This window comes from Canis aureus, chromosome 19, assembly GCF_053574225.1.
Source record: "Canis aureus isolate CA01 chromosome 19, VMU_Caureus_v.1.0, whole genome shotgun sequence".
Classification (NCBI taxonomy): domain Eukaryota; kingdom Metazoa; phylum Chordata; class Mammalia; order Carnivora; family Canidae; genus Canis; species Canis aureus.
The window spans coordinates 5465909-5479300 of record NC_135629.1 but is presented as its reverse complement, the minus strand read 5'-3'; the positions used below and the strand labels follow the sequence as shown (position 1 = coordinate 5479300).

The 13392-nt window shown below is 50.0% G+C and overlaps 2 long non-coding RNA genes across 4 annotated transcripts in view; one reads left to right on the top strand and one right to left on the bottom strand.

The window, feature by feature from the left end:
* The window catches only part of LOC144289504 (uncharacterized), a 25520-nt gene extending 20088 nt beyond the window's left edge, over window positions 1-5432 (top strand). The window contains exon 4 of the long non-coding RNA XR_013357371.1: window positions 4724-5432. This is a non-coding gene — a long non-coding RNA (uncharacterized LOC144289504). The remainder of the gene's footprint in view (window positions 1-4723) is intronic.
* LOC144289503 (uncharacterized) lies at window positions 3918-13392 on the bottom strand. 3 transcript variants are annotated; one of them, XR_013357369.1, is made up of 4 exons: window positions 13168-13392; window positions 6004-11478; window positions 5088-5212; window positions 3918-4226 (listed from the first exon to the last, which is right to left on the bottom strand). It is a non-coding gene; the product is annotated as an uncharacterized LOC144289503 (long non-coding RNA). The 3 variants fall into 3 exon arrangements; XR_013357368.1 differs by lacking the exon at window positions 3918-4226 and having other exon boundaries at window positions 4267-5212; window positions 13168-13391; XR_013357370.1 differs by lacking the exon at window positions 3918-4226 and having other exon boundaries at window positions 4267-5212; window positions 7980-11478; window positions 13168-13366.

Sequence of the window (13392 nt, the reverse complement as noted above, 5' to 3'; positions counted from 1 at the left end):
ATATGCCAATGAAGCAGTCATTTAAAAGAGTAGTTACTGTCTTTCTCCATTTCTTAAGGCTGCTGTAACAAAGTACCCAAAACAGAGTGGCTTTTAAGAACAGACACTTACGGGCAGCCCCAGTGGCGCAGCGGTTTAGCGCCGCCTGCGGCCCAGGATGTGATCCTGGAGACCCTGGATCGAGTCCTATGTCAGGCTCTCTGCGTGGAGCCTGCTTCTACCTCTGCCTGTGTCTCTTTCTCTCTCTCTCTCTCTGTCTCTATGAATAAATAAAGCCTTTAAAAAAATTTAAAAAAAAAAAAGAACAGAAACTTACTGTCTCATAGGTCAGGAAGCTAGAGGTCCCAGAGCTGAGTGTCAGAAGGGTCCTGCTTCCTCTGACAGCTCCAGGGGAGGATTCTTCCTTGCCCCTTCCAGCTTCTGGTGTTTGCTGGCAGCTGTTGGCATCCCTGGCTTGCGGACGTGTCACTCTGGTCACACGGTAGAGTTCTCTCCGTGTCTCTGTGTTCAAATTTCTCTTTTTTACAAGGACATAGTCATACTGTATTGGGGCCCACCCAAATGACCTCATCTTAACCTGGGTCATTCTACAAAAACTATTTCCAAATAAGGTCACAGTCACAGGTACCAGGGGTGAGAATGGGCATATATCTTTTTGGGGGGATGCAGTCTAACCCACAATACTATGTCTATAAATGTTTTTAATGAAGAGACTGTATCTGCTTAGTAGAGGAGAAAGGCCTGCATGCAGAGGAGAGTGCCCATTACAGTGTGTATGATGTATTCAGGAAGAGGACTCGGGGCTGTGCAAGTTCAGGATAAAGAAGACATGGCTCTGGAAATCAGGGGTGGCTTCCTAGAGGACGCATTTGAGTTGGGCTTCCTGTCAGGTGATTATAGAATCTGTCCTATGAACCAGGATCCCTAGTTTTTGAAAGTGAAAGGAGACACTGTTAATAATCACGTGGTATAAACCAGGGTTGTGGCAGGTCTGTTGGATGCTGTGCTCGCCTTGGTGTTAGGAGATGGTGAGAATTTGAACATGCAGAGATTGAGGAGGAGTGGCATTAAGAATGTACCGGATGGAGAGAAACAGTAACTGCTAAGGCTCAGAGGTAGGGAACCAGCAGACCGTGCAGGGAAGGGCCCAGTGTCCTGGAAGAGGAAGCCGGCTGCTGAGGGGGGCGGCACAGATGCCCCAAACTCAAACCAGGAAACCAGCTAGCAGAGCTGCTTTGCACATCAGCTGGAGAGCACAAAGCTCCCCACTGATGCATCTGCTGACATGGGCCGCACCCCGGGGAAAACAGGCTTGTCTTCACTCCATTGTTCAGCTCTGATTACAGCGTGGAAGCCAAGGGCAGGGGGTTGTCAGTTTGGTTGTTAAAACCTTAGACAAATATATATTTTTTTAATTTTTCTGGAAACTTTCCTACTCTGGTGTCCAACATGCCCTGTTTGCATTTTGTTTTGTTATTGTTATTTTTGGAAAGGGATGTGTTGAAGGTATCGACGGCTGCATCAAGTAAAAGCTGGTTTTTAGTTTTTTAATCCCTTGGAAGAATATCAATCATTTGTTGTTCTCGTTAAAAAAAAATAAATAAATACTTTTTTTTTTCAAAGAACATTTTACATTTATGGGAGAGGTAGGAAAAGCATTTTATAGCAAAATGCTGAGGCTGTGTTCCTAAAGGAGGGATCTGGTATTTGAGCTTCCATAATCCCCAGTGGGCTGTATGTTTTTCTCCAGGTGCTCCGGGCTCCCAGCGAGCAGACCCCCTCCTTGGCGGCCCTACCCCCTCGGCTTCCCACACCTTCCCACACTCCCCGGCTTGTTGGGGGTGCCCTGGGGCACAGAGTCCGTATGCTGGTCACCCCAAATGTGCACCTCCTGTCCAGATCCCCCACCCTCAGGCTCCAGACCCATGTGTCCAACGGCCTTCTGGACAATCCCCTCTCTCTTTTTCTAGGCAAGTGATATTCACTTTCTACTTGAGGTAGTAATATGAAGTGTCCTTTTGAAAGAAACTCATTCAAGTTTTTTTTCTTTTAAATGAGAGTTCTTTATAGAAAATCATTAGGTCGAAAACCGTGCAGGTGGCATGCAGATAAAGTTGTGGGAATTCTTGGTGAAACCAGTGTTGTTTCCCATGTAAACCAGGCTGCATCCTGCCCCCCATCTCCTGCCTGAATCATCCCTTTCACCTCTAGATCAATGCCTCCTCATTCTGTGACATCTTTCTCACCCCAGACCTGTCTCCCTGCCCCAAGTCTAAGCAGCCTGTCCTCACGCCCCAGCCCAAGTCCCACTTCCTCGTGGAGGAATGGTAGAGGAATAATGACATCTCTTTTCCTCTGTCATTTCTTGGTATCAGGGACTCCTAATAGACCAGGGGTTCCTGGGTCAAGGCCTGGTTGGGCTTCCCTGTGCCACCTCCCAGCACAAGTAACAGAGGGAGAGCTGGCCCAGATGCTTGAACTGACCTGGACTGGGCCACTTGAACCACCTGGACTGGTGGTTTCTGCTTTTGGGCCTGGGCCCCAGAGTTTACTACTTGTGGAGGTGACAAATCTTGACGGGGGAGCAATTGGAGGGGATGATGGGTGCAGTCTCTTCCCATGTTTTTGTACCCTCTACCTGTTTGGATGGTATTTGCATCCTGGCCCATCCTGCTCCTGCATCTCTTCCTAGGCAGGCTCCTTCTGGATGCTGCTGTGGCTGGGAATGGGTGGGTAAGCCCACCCTTGATCATGGGCACAGGAGTATGCAAGCCCAAACACCTTGCCTCCAGGAGTGGCAGGCTTGCAGTGTGACTTAGCCTCCAGAGTAACTGGGGAACCAGGATGGAGCTGCCATCTGTGGGGTCCTCACTCAGCATCCTCTCCCCTTCCAGATCCTGCTTCCTCTGTGCCCTCATCAGATTCTCCCAGGAGTTGTTCCTATCACATCCCTGGAGCATGAGTCTCTGACACAGAGAACCCAGCCTGAGATGGGTGTTTGGAACTCTGGGGCCCCAAATGAAAGCATCTATCTTGTGGTAGGATTCAGTGGTCTGGGGACTGGGAAAGAGATCTAGGGGTCTTAGGGTCATAGGAACCAGCAGAGGAGGTAAGGTCACTCAAGGAAAATGTAAGGCTGAGAACAGAGCCTACCTGACCTCCAGCATTCAAAGCTTACCAGTCAGGAGTCAGCCACATAGAGGCCCCAGGGATCGAAGAGAGCCAGGCAGGTGTGGCCAAGCACCAAAGGACACAGGGGCCAGGGGTCAGAGAGGACCCAAATTGAGTCCTGGGCTGACGAGAGAGGCCAGGTCTTTGACAGGCAGGGGTCTACAGGAGGGATGGAGGGCAGTGGACAGAGGCCAAAAAGCCCTGGGGGGTTGGCAATCAGGGGTGGGAGGTCGGTGGCCCCTTGCCCATGAATCCACACTGAGTCTCATGCCAGGAGCTGGGGTAGCTGAGTGTGGCACAAGTTGAAGCCTAGAAACAGTTACTATAGTTAGCAGGAGAAAGGGTTGGCCATACAGATGGCACTGGGGACAGCTCTGCCCACTGGTGTCCCCATGGCCTGAGTCTTGGCCTGAGTCTAGGGTGTCCCCAGACTGATGGGGACTGGTGTCCCCCCTAGACTGAGTCAAGGCTGGGGCTGGCTCTGAATTAGAGGCAATTCCAGAAACTCCGGTAGGGTTGGAATTAGTGTGAGGGGAGTGAGGTGCCTCGGGTGCAAAGCTGAAGGAGGTGCTCACTCTTCCAGGGTCAGGTCTTGTGCCCTTCACCCTGGTCTCAGCATCATTCTATAGCTTAGCATTCAACACTCATGCTCTGGCCCCAACCCACCTCCACTGTATGTCCCCCACCCCAGCACTATCCACAAACAGGGTCCCTCCACCTCCTGCAAAAGTGTTAGCTCATCTATGCCTTTTACTTGGATCACTTTTCCCTTCTCTGCATGGCAAACACCTGATTATTCTGCAGGACTTTGGGCAAATGTCCAATAGATGCCCTGCAGCCAGATCACCTGGAGCCACCAGTAGTTAAATAGTGTGGCCTTGCTGCTCATGGGGATTCTGAGTTCTCTGTAGAGAGTGCTGAAAAGAACTCATTATAGGATTTGGGCTTCAGCTGGGTGATTTAGGGAAGGAACACAGGTAGGAGGGGCTCACCAGATTGGATGCTGCCAGAAAGCAGAAGCAATTGTGCGACCGAGGATCCTCAATCAGTGTCATCTACAGAGTGGGAGACCAAAACGATGATAATGCTGATAGGTGATAATTGGTAGAGACATATTTATTTTAGCTTAATAAGAGGCTCAATGAGAGAGGGAGCTTGGGGTTTTGTGGGTAGCATGGGGACCTCGTTTTGTCCATGCTGAGAAACAATTGTGAAGTGGCCTTGCTGTGTCTCACCCTCTCACTGTCCCAGAGGGACCTCGGGTGAGGTTGGTGTTTTGTGAGCCTGTTTATGTCCCATGGGGGGACATAAACAGCTAGAAGTCAGGCCAGCTTCCAGGGGCTGCTTCTCTTTTTATTTCTCCAGCTCTGAAAAGTCTCTTCACAGCTTCCACAGTGAACACCCGCTGCCTGAATGCATCTTTTCCTCCTGGGTGCTCTAAGAACTTTTTTTTTTTAATCAGCATATAGCATACAAACAGTGGCTGTTTGCACACTAATTTAAAAGAATGTTCCTAATGGTACAGCTCATCGATTTTTGTTTTCATTTGCAGACACCTGTGGAGCACCACCCAAGGTGGAGATAAAGAACACTTCCACACCCCAGAAGGATCCCTTGTGCCCCCTCCCAGGTGACACCCCACCCCAAGGCATCCACTATCACCCTGTCACTGCAGAGGCCTCTTTGGAACATCCTATAAATGGAATCGTGCTGCACATTCCTTTGTGTCTGGCTTCTCTCGTTTACCGTAAAATCTACAGACTTTACCCATGCTGTCATAGGAGGCAGCAGCTTCTTGTGTTTGTTGCTATGCAGTGTTCCATATTCCAAAGCACCACAGCAGTTCAGTGGGGGAAAGGAATGACTTTCAACACATCATGCTGGAATGACTGGACATCATATGGAAAATCGCAAACCTTGACTTGATGCTCCATGCATAGACATGATCCAAGGTGGATGATAGACTGCAGTGTAGAGCATTCAAGGCAGTCTTTATGGCCTTCGGGAGGCAAGGATTTCAACAGAAGACAAGGCGCCCTACCTGGGAAAGAAGAAATACAGATGTTGTACTTGATTGAAATTAACAACATCAAAAGATACCTTTAAGAAAGTCAAAGGGCAAGTCCCAGCGAGGAGGAAATATATTTTTTTAAGATTTTATTTATTCATGAGACAGGGATCCCTGGGTGGCGCAGTGGTTTAGCTCCTGCCTTTGGCCCAGGGCGCGATCCTGGAGACCCGGGATCGAATCCCACATTGGGCTCCCGGTGCATGGAGCCTGCTTCTCCCTCTGCCTGTGTCTCTGCCTCTCTCTTCTTTCTCTCTCTCTCTCTCTGTGACTATCATAAATAAATAAAAATTTTTAAAAAACTAAATATTTACTCATGAGACACACACACACACAGAGAAAGAGAGAGAGAGAGAGGCAGAGACACTGGCAGAGGGAGAAGGAGGCTTCATGCAGGGAGTTCAAAGCGGGGCTCGATCCTGGATCCCAGGATCAAGATCTGAGCCAAAGGCAGCGCTCAATGGCTGATCCACCCAGGTGTCCCTAGGAGGAAATATTTTGTTTACTCTTTCGATCTTGGCTTATCATTTCCTTGATGGTTTACTACATATTTCAGCATGCGTCCCTTTTTTCCCTTCACTTTTATCCTCCAGGTTAAGATAAAATTGGCACGTGACACACAATTACACATTGTGTAAGTTTAAGGTGCTCAGGGATGAGAATATTTAAGCATGCAATACAGTATCATTAGCTATAACAGCATTAACAGCATGCTGTACATTAGATCCCCAGAACTTATTCATCTTAGGACTGGAAGTTTGTACCTTTGACCAAGAGCTCCCCATTTTCCACACTCCTGATGCCTGGCGACCACGACTCTACTCCGTTTCTCTGAGTTTGACTTTTTCAGATTCCGCCTACAGGTGAGACCATATAGTATTTGTTTTTCTCTGAGTTACCTCGCTTAGCATCATGCTCTCAAGTTTCATCCAAGCCACAGCAAATGGCAGGCTTGCCTTCTTCCTCATGGCTGAATACTATTCCGTTGTACGTGAGCACCACATCTTCTTTATCCATTCATCTATCGATGCTGGACACCTAGGCTGTTTTCCTATCTTGGCTATTATGAGTAGTCAGCATGAGTTTTCTTCTTCTCTCTTTCCCATGTGTATTTCATTCAAAAGTCATGTGGATTTTAGTTCCAATTCCATCCAGTCCATGACATGAAATTGATAAAAAAAAAAATCTCCTAAGATTTGGAGGAGCCAAATTATTTAATTTTCACAGAGCCGTTTGTGCTTCAGTTCCTGACCAGCACTTTGGCAGCTGGGATGGACCCTCTCGAGGCTGTGGTGTTTATCCCCCTCATTGTCTACAGGATCATGAGGCCAGTATTATCATTATCTCCTCCTTCCAGCTGAGGCAACCAAGGCTTCAGGAGGCTAAGGGTGCACCAAGGTCATCCGCAGCACTCCTAGCCAGTGTTGTGGTCAGTGCGTGCCTGGTATACAGTAGGTGTTGACTAAATGCTTCAAAACCTGCAGGATTTCCTCAGCTTTGGGGCTCCGCAGACCCGTGTGTGTGTGTGTGTGTGTGTGTGTGTGTGTGTGTTGCCAGGTACTAATTGCATGTCCGTGTAGCAGTCCCAGGCAGGAGACATGATTTTACCATTGGATATGGATGTCAGCTAAATGCTGCAGGATGCCCACATCCTACCTCTTCATGCCAAGTAATAACCAAACGTTAAGACCATCCCTGCTTTTACAGTCCTAACCCAGCCCTAAAGCCTGGGACACCAAAGACAGATGACAAAACACAAACAGGGCAGTATCCCCGCCCCAGGACTCCAGCTACTTTCCATTTGTCAACAGTGCCTGAAGTTACACCCCAGCTCCAAGGTCAACGTGTGGCCGCTGGGAGGTGAGGCACTCCACCTCCCCAGGTCTCTAAGCCGCAAAACAATGGAGATGCACTCAGAGGCTTGCTCCCAACTCAAAGGGGCTGACCAATTAATTCACAGCTCCTGCCTCCCACCTCCAGCCAGCTGGTGCCTGGCTGGGCACTGCATGTCCTGTTCTTTCCAGGACAGCTGCTACCCTAAATCCTCAAAAATGGGAAAAAGGCCAAAAGAGAGGGAAAGAAAACATCTCTCCTTATTATCAATCGGCTTACGTATGGAGATGTGTGAGGAACACAGAGATAGTCCCCAGACTTGGGGTCAAGTTCTGCCTCTGTCATTCACAAGCTGGGCCTCAGTTTTCTGGGCTATAAAATGGGCGTGATATCATTGCTCACTTCAGAGTGTCATAGGGAGGACTTAAGAATGTGCAAGGGTTTTGAGCTTAGGATCTGGAATCTAAGGATCAGGATTCAAGGGCTGGCCTTGGGCGGATCCCACAACTTCTCTGAATGTCTGGTAGGAGTCTTGCCAAAGCTGATGGCCAAGGCCCTCCTGACTCCGTCTTCCTGGCTCAGGAGCCACAGTGTGCTCATATGAAATGACGGGATGCTGGTAAGAATTGCTGCAAGGACAGAACACAATAATGTTTGTGCAATGGAAACCATAAAGTATGGCATCTTTATATATTTCGTATATATTTGCTGAGAAGCTGTTATATTCTGGACACTGAGGGGGGTTACAGAGATAACTCTAGCACCTCAGGGATTCCAGGGCCAAGGGGAAGAGACCGGGTAAGCACACACCATCCACTCCCCACCCCTGCCCTATGCTTTGGGTACCACTGCATCCCCAGCCAATGGGTGAGGAAGCTGAGGGCCAGGCAGACATCATACAACGTACCTGTCTGGCTGTTTCTCGTGTGCTTTGTGCTGCTCCAATCAAAACAGGCTCCAGCTGGTTTTGATGGAGGAGATTTGGGCTAAGGAGACAGGAATGGGAGTGGCTTATTATGGTGGGGGTGGACAGGAAACACCAGATCGGCTTAGTGAGCAGCAAATAGGTCTTGGTGGCGGAGACTCAACTGTCCCAGGCTACAGGGACAAGCAGGGGAGATGGTGCAGAAGACACATCTGGGGAGCCAGATGTCTTAGCCTGAAGCCATAGGAATGTCATCACATACCTGGCCAAACCCAGAGCTCAGGCCTGGGGATGCAAAGGGGAATCAGACATTTGCTAGGCCCTGGGAGCTCATGACCTTGCCAGTGAGTCAGATCCACAGGGTGGAAGCTCAGGCAAGTGAGGGAGCCCACAGGGCCTCCAACCCAGCCTGGGGCACCAGAGAAGCCTTCAGGAAATGTGAGGCCTGCCTGGACCTGAAAAGATGCACAGCCAGGCGAAAAGGGGTGGGGAGGACTTGGAGCGAGAGGGAATGATGTGTGCTAAGAATCTCAGGCTGGAGGGAGGCAGGAGGCATCTGAGGAGGCATAAAGGGCTAAATGGGATCCAGAGCTTGGGGGGAGGGATCAGCCTTGGACAAGAGGAAAAAGGATGGAGAGGTCAGTTTGCAGATGGTGGGAGGGGGGTGTTGAGGATTGGAAGAGGGAGTGGAGTGACAGGAGACACCTCTATCCTTGTTCCCCACTCCCCACACCCCATGCTAACTCTGCTCCAGCCACACCTGCCTCCTGGCTGTTCCTCCAGCATTTCTGCACACTCACTCCAACCTTGAGCTCAGGATCTTAGGAACAAAGGGACCTCCAGGCCTTTGCACACGCTGTTACACCCTTGGCCTAGAATGTCTGCCGGGCTCACTCCTTGTTATTGTTCCAGTGTCTGCTCACACATCCCTTCCCTGATGGGCATTCCTTGGCTATCCCATCACTGCTGTCTCTTTACCCTGCTTTATTTCTTTCTGAACACTTATTACTTACTGACATATAATCATGAGCTTAAATGCATATTGTCTGTCTCATCCATTTAGCATGTAACTTGCAGAGAATGTCAGTGTTGCTCATGGCTATATCCCTGACACCTAGACCTGGTATGTAGTGGGTGCTCAACAAAAGTGTGTTGAGTGAATGAAAGACCAACTAGAACAGGCAGGAGGTAAGAGGGACAGTCATTGGTGACCATTTTACAATTTTTCTCCCAAAGACACATTTGGAAAGACCTCTGCTCTCTGGCATACAAAATGAGCATGCATATGGCTTCCTCCAAGCCTTGCCCACCCCCCACCTCCCACCTCTGTAGAGATACCTAGGTGGCTATACTCTGCCTCTGGTTGGATGGAGGGCTCTGATTTTGCTGGGGAAGCTGGCATGGGGTAGGGGGTAAGGGTTGGAGTTGGGACATCAGATTAGATTTCAAGGAGCTGCTCTCTGGAACTTTGACTGGGGCAACTGGGATGAGTCTCCCCTGTTCCATGTATCTCTCATCTTCCAGCAGGCTAGCCATGGTTTATTCCCATGGGGCAGCAAGTTTCCAAAAGAGTTAGCAGAAGCATGTAAAGCTTCTTGAGACCTAGGCCTGGAACTGGCACACCATCACTTCCACATTCTAATGGCCAAAGCCAGGAATAGGGCCAAGCTCAGATTTAATGTAGGGAGAAACAGACTCTGACTCTTAGTGGGACGAGCTACAAAGTCACAAGGGACAGTGCACCCAAAGAGGTGTGAAGTGTTGTGGCTGGTTTTGCAACCAATCATATATATTAAGCCACAGGTGCAAGACATGAAATAATATGAATTATTGGTCACTTCTAGGAAGTAGGGGTGAGCGATATGGATCTCCTCTTATATTTTCTGATATGCCCTTTCATGGTGTTTTATGTTTGTTTCAAAAATGAAACATTTTGATTTTAAAGAAATGAAGAATGTATCCTTGAGGTGTGTTTTCAGATTTACGAAATGATACTCTGTGCTCGAGGAGGGGGAGTATCTGGCAATCCTTTGCTTGCAGGAGAGATTGGAAACGCCCTATGTGAATGAACACCAGTGGGTCCTGCTTAGGCAGCAATTAAGGCCTCCACTTGATGGAATTTTGTTCACGGGTAAAACGAAGAATCCCATAGCCTGAAATGTTCTGATACACTGCAGGACACGTAATGTGAAAACAGCAACGTGTGCAGGCACTGTACGCGCCCTCTGGTGTGACAGGTGTACAGACTGTCTCTGGAAGGGGGCACAGGACAGCAGCAGGGGCTGTTTGGGGGTCGGGGTGGATGGGGAACAGCTTTCTCTTTATATCCTTTCGTACCCTTACAATTCTGTATCACATGAGTATGGCTCCTCTTCAAAAATAGATAGAAGTTCAAAATGATTTGTTTTTGAAAGTAAATCAAAGTTTTAGAAAGAAAGAGGAATTCTTTGTGAAATGCCTGGGGGAGGGAGACAAAGGATGACATAGAATTTGTTCCAACCACTGACTCATTCTTTGACCCATGGGTAAGTCACTGGCTGTCTCTGAGCTTCAGTTTCTACTAGCTACAAAATGGGCCAAGTCTCCTTGGCTCCCTCCCAGGTTACTGTGAACAGGGCCACTGTGTTAGGCTACTCCAGGGGGTGCTGCTCACATCACAGTCCATGTGACTGGCGGCTCTTACAATTGTGCAGTGCACGGCATGAGCAACCATAGGAGGCAGCCCTGATTGGAGTCCTAAATGGGATAATGGTGAGGAGACAGCTTTGAACATCATGAGGGTTCATGTGCATATGTGTGTGTAGAATGTGAAAGTGCATTCCTCTGACTAGGTGTGTATTTTCTGCTGACATGTGTCCTGTGGACATGAGCTGGGCTCACCCTCCCTTCCTTCCCCAGCTCAGGCTCCTGAGTCTTCTAAAAACCATGCCAAAGAAAAGAAGGGGCCACATATTAGGCTGCTGAGGCCTCACACTTCACATTTAGGGGCTCAGTCGTGAGGCAAACTTGTATCTTCAGGCTCTTTCCATGCTGGCTCAGCATCTCCGTCCCCCAGATGCAAGAGAGGAATTCTCACAGACCAAGATGCTGTCTGCTTTTCAAAGTGCAGAGATGTCAGCTCAGTCAAATCCCAGCTCTGACACTTACTGCCCTTGGGACCTGTGAGCCTCAGTGTTCTCATCCGTGAATTGGAGATACCGATCGTGAGGGCGGCTGTAAGGATGAAATTGTACAGTGAGGTCAGGCACACACGAGGTGATGCAGTCAACGCTGGCTTCTGGAACTGGCTCCTGGGACCACTCATATGCTCAGCCCTCATCATCTCACAGTGGTTATGTTTACACAGACATAAGATGCACAGAAGGAAACACAGCCTGTGTCCTCAGCATTGGTGATCCCAGGAATGGGAGGGCATCATAAAGAAGAGAACTCCATGCAGGATTGTAAAGTTGGCAGAAACCCAAGTGAAGTCATTTGCATTCTGTAAATACAGAAATAGTTAGAAAAAGAAAAAGAAAAGAAAAGGCGGGGCACAGAGGATTTTTAGGGCAGTGAAACTACTCTGTATGCTACTACAATGGTACATACACGTCTTGTACATTTATCCAAATCCACAGAATGTACACCACCTAGAGTGAACCTTCAAATAAACTAGGGACTCTGGGTGATAATGATGTGTTGGTGTAGGTCCAGGCTCTACAACAAAGGTACCAATCTGTTGAAGGAGGCTGCGCATGGGTGGGGCCAGGGAGGATGGGAAATCTCTATGTTCCTCTCAATTTAACTGAACCTAAAATTGCTCTAAAAAAAAAAAATCATTTACTTAAAACAACAACAACAACAACAACAATTATTATAGTCCACAGAGGGCACATGTGTCTATCACACAGAAAATCCCCCAGGCCTGAGAGAGATCTTCATTGTGTGGACCAGACGGTGCAGGGAGAGCCCTGCAGCAGGGGCCAGAGGCCTGAATCTGAGTTCCAGGTCTTTCTGTGCCTGGCCAGCTGGGTGCCCGGCAGTTGGCCACTACTACCAATAATGTTCAGGGCCTTTCTTGCATGCCCTAGCCTCCCTCACTCACCACACTTCCTCTTCCACATTCAAGAGTTTTTGACACACTCCTCTCACCTAGGAAGAAGATCTCACTGTCTTACAGCCTCGGCAAGGAAAGAAGCCTCACAGGTCAAGGCCATGGTGAGAGGAGGAAGATCTCCATGTACAGAGGAGTCAGCCCTAGGGCCAGTCCCCGACCTGGGGGTTGGTCTTTAATTTATGTCCCAGCAGCCAGAAGCTGGGCAATACTGCTAGGCCTCACAGCCAGCTTCAGGAATGGGGAGGCCAGAAACCCCACATCTAGTTCCTTCCAGGGAAGACAATGGCCTCAGCCTCTTGGTTGCCGTGTGACCTTGTGTGGTCCCTACCCTACCTGCCTCATCAGATTCCCATGATCCAGGTTTCTGACTGGCTTCAGGGGCTCTCTAGGCTGGGCCTGGGGCCAGGGCTCTGCATGGCACAGGAGGCGACGTTTCCCAGAGTGGGCTGGGGCCTAGTGGGCACAGTGCCCACCCCTCAGAGGTGCTCCGGACTCCAGAGTTTGTGCGGGGTAGGGCAGGCAGATGGAGGGGAGAGGGCAAGACCGCCAGGCACCTGGTGGGAAAGGAAGACAGGTGTCTTCTGGCAGGGGGGGGCCAGCCTGAAATCTACAAGAGAAGGCCATCTACAAGAAGTGGCTTTTCTGGGCTCCTTCACCTGAGTTCAGAGATAGGAAACAGGCTCAAAACAGCACGCGGTACCTGGCCGAGTCTGAGCCCTGCTTTCGGTCTGGTTCTTCCTCGGCACAGCTGAATGCCCCTGGGGCAAGCAGCCGCTTTTCTGCTGGAGCCTCAGAAGCATCACCCTGTGGTCACAGACCCTAAGTGCCCTACGCAGTTTAGAGGCAAGGACCAGGCGAGGGGATGTCAAATTCCAGGTGAGAGGCCCCTTCAGGAATGGTCAGCAGTGACCAGCGCTGAGTTTGTTCCCACAGTCGTGGTTCCAATGCCAGCTCTGCCACTTGACCAGCTGCGTCTCCGTGGCCAAGTAACTTCGCTTCCCTGAGACCCGGTCTTCCTTTGCAAACGGGGGGGGGGGGGGTAGGTTACAGGGATGTAGTGCGACCCTGTGTCACCTGCTTGCCCAGGGCAGGCCCTCCGACGGCCGTCGCCCCTGCCGCTAAGCCGCTGCTCTGAGTTACCAGGGCGGGGACAGCAGCCTACGGCGCCTGTCTTCCCCTCCGCTTCCTCGCCGTGAACTGGGGCCCCAACGCCGGGCTGGCGGGTGGCTTGCGGCGGGGTCACGAGCGCGCAGCGCGGGAGCAGCGCGGGGCCCGGAGCCGCCCGGCCGAGGCTGGCCT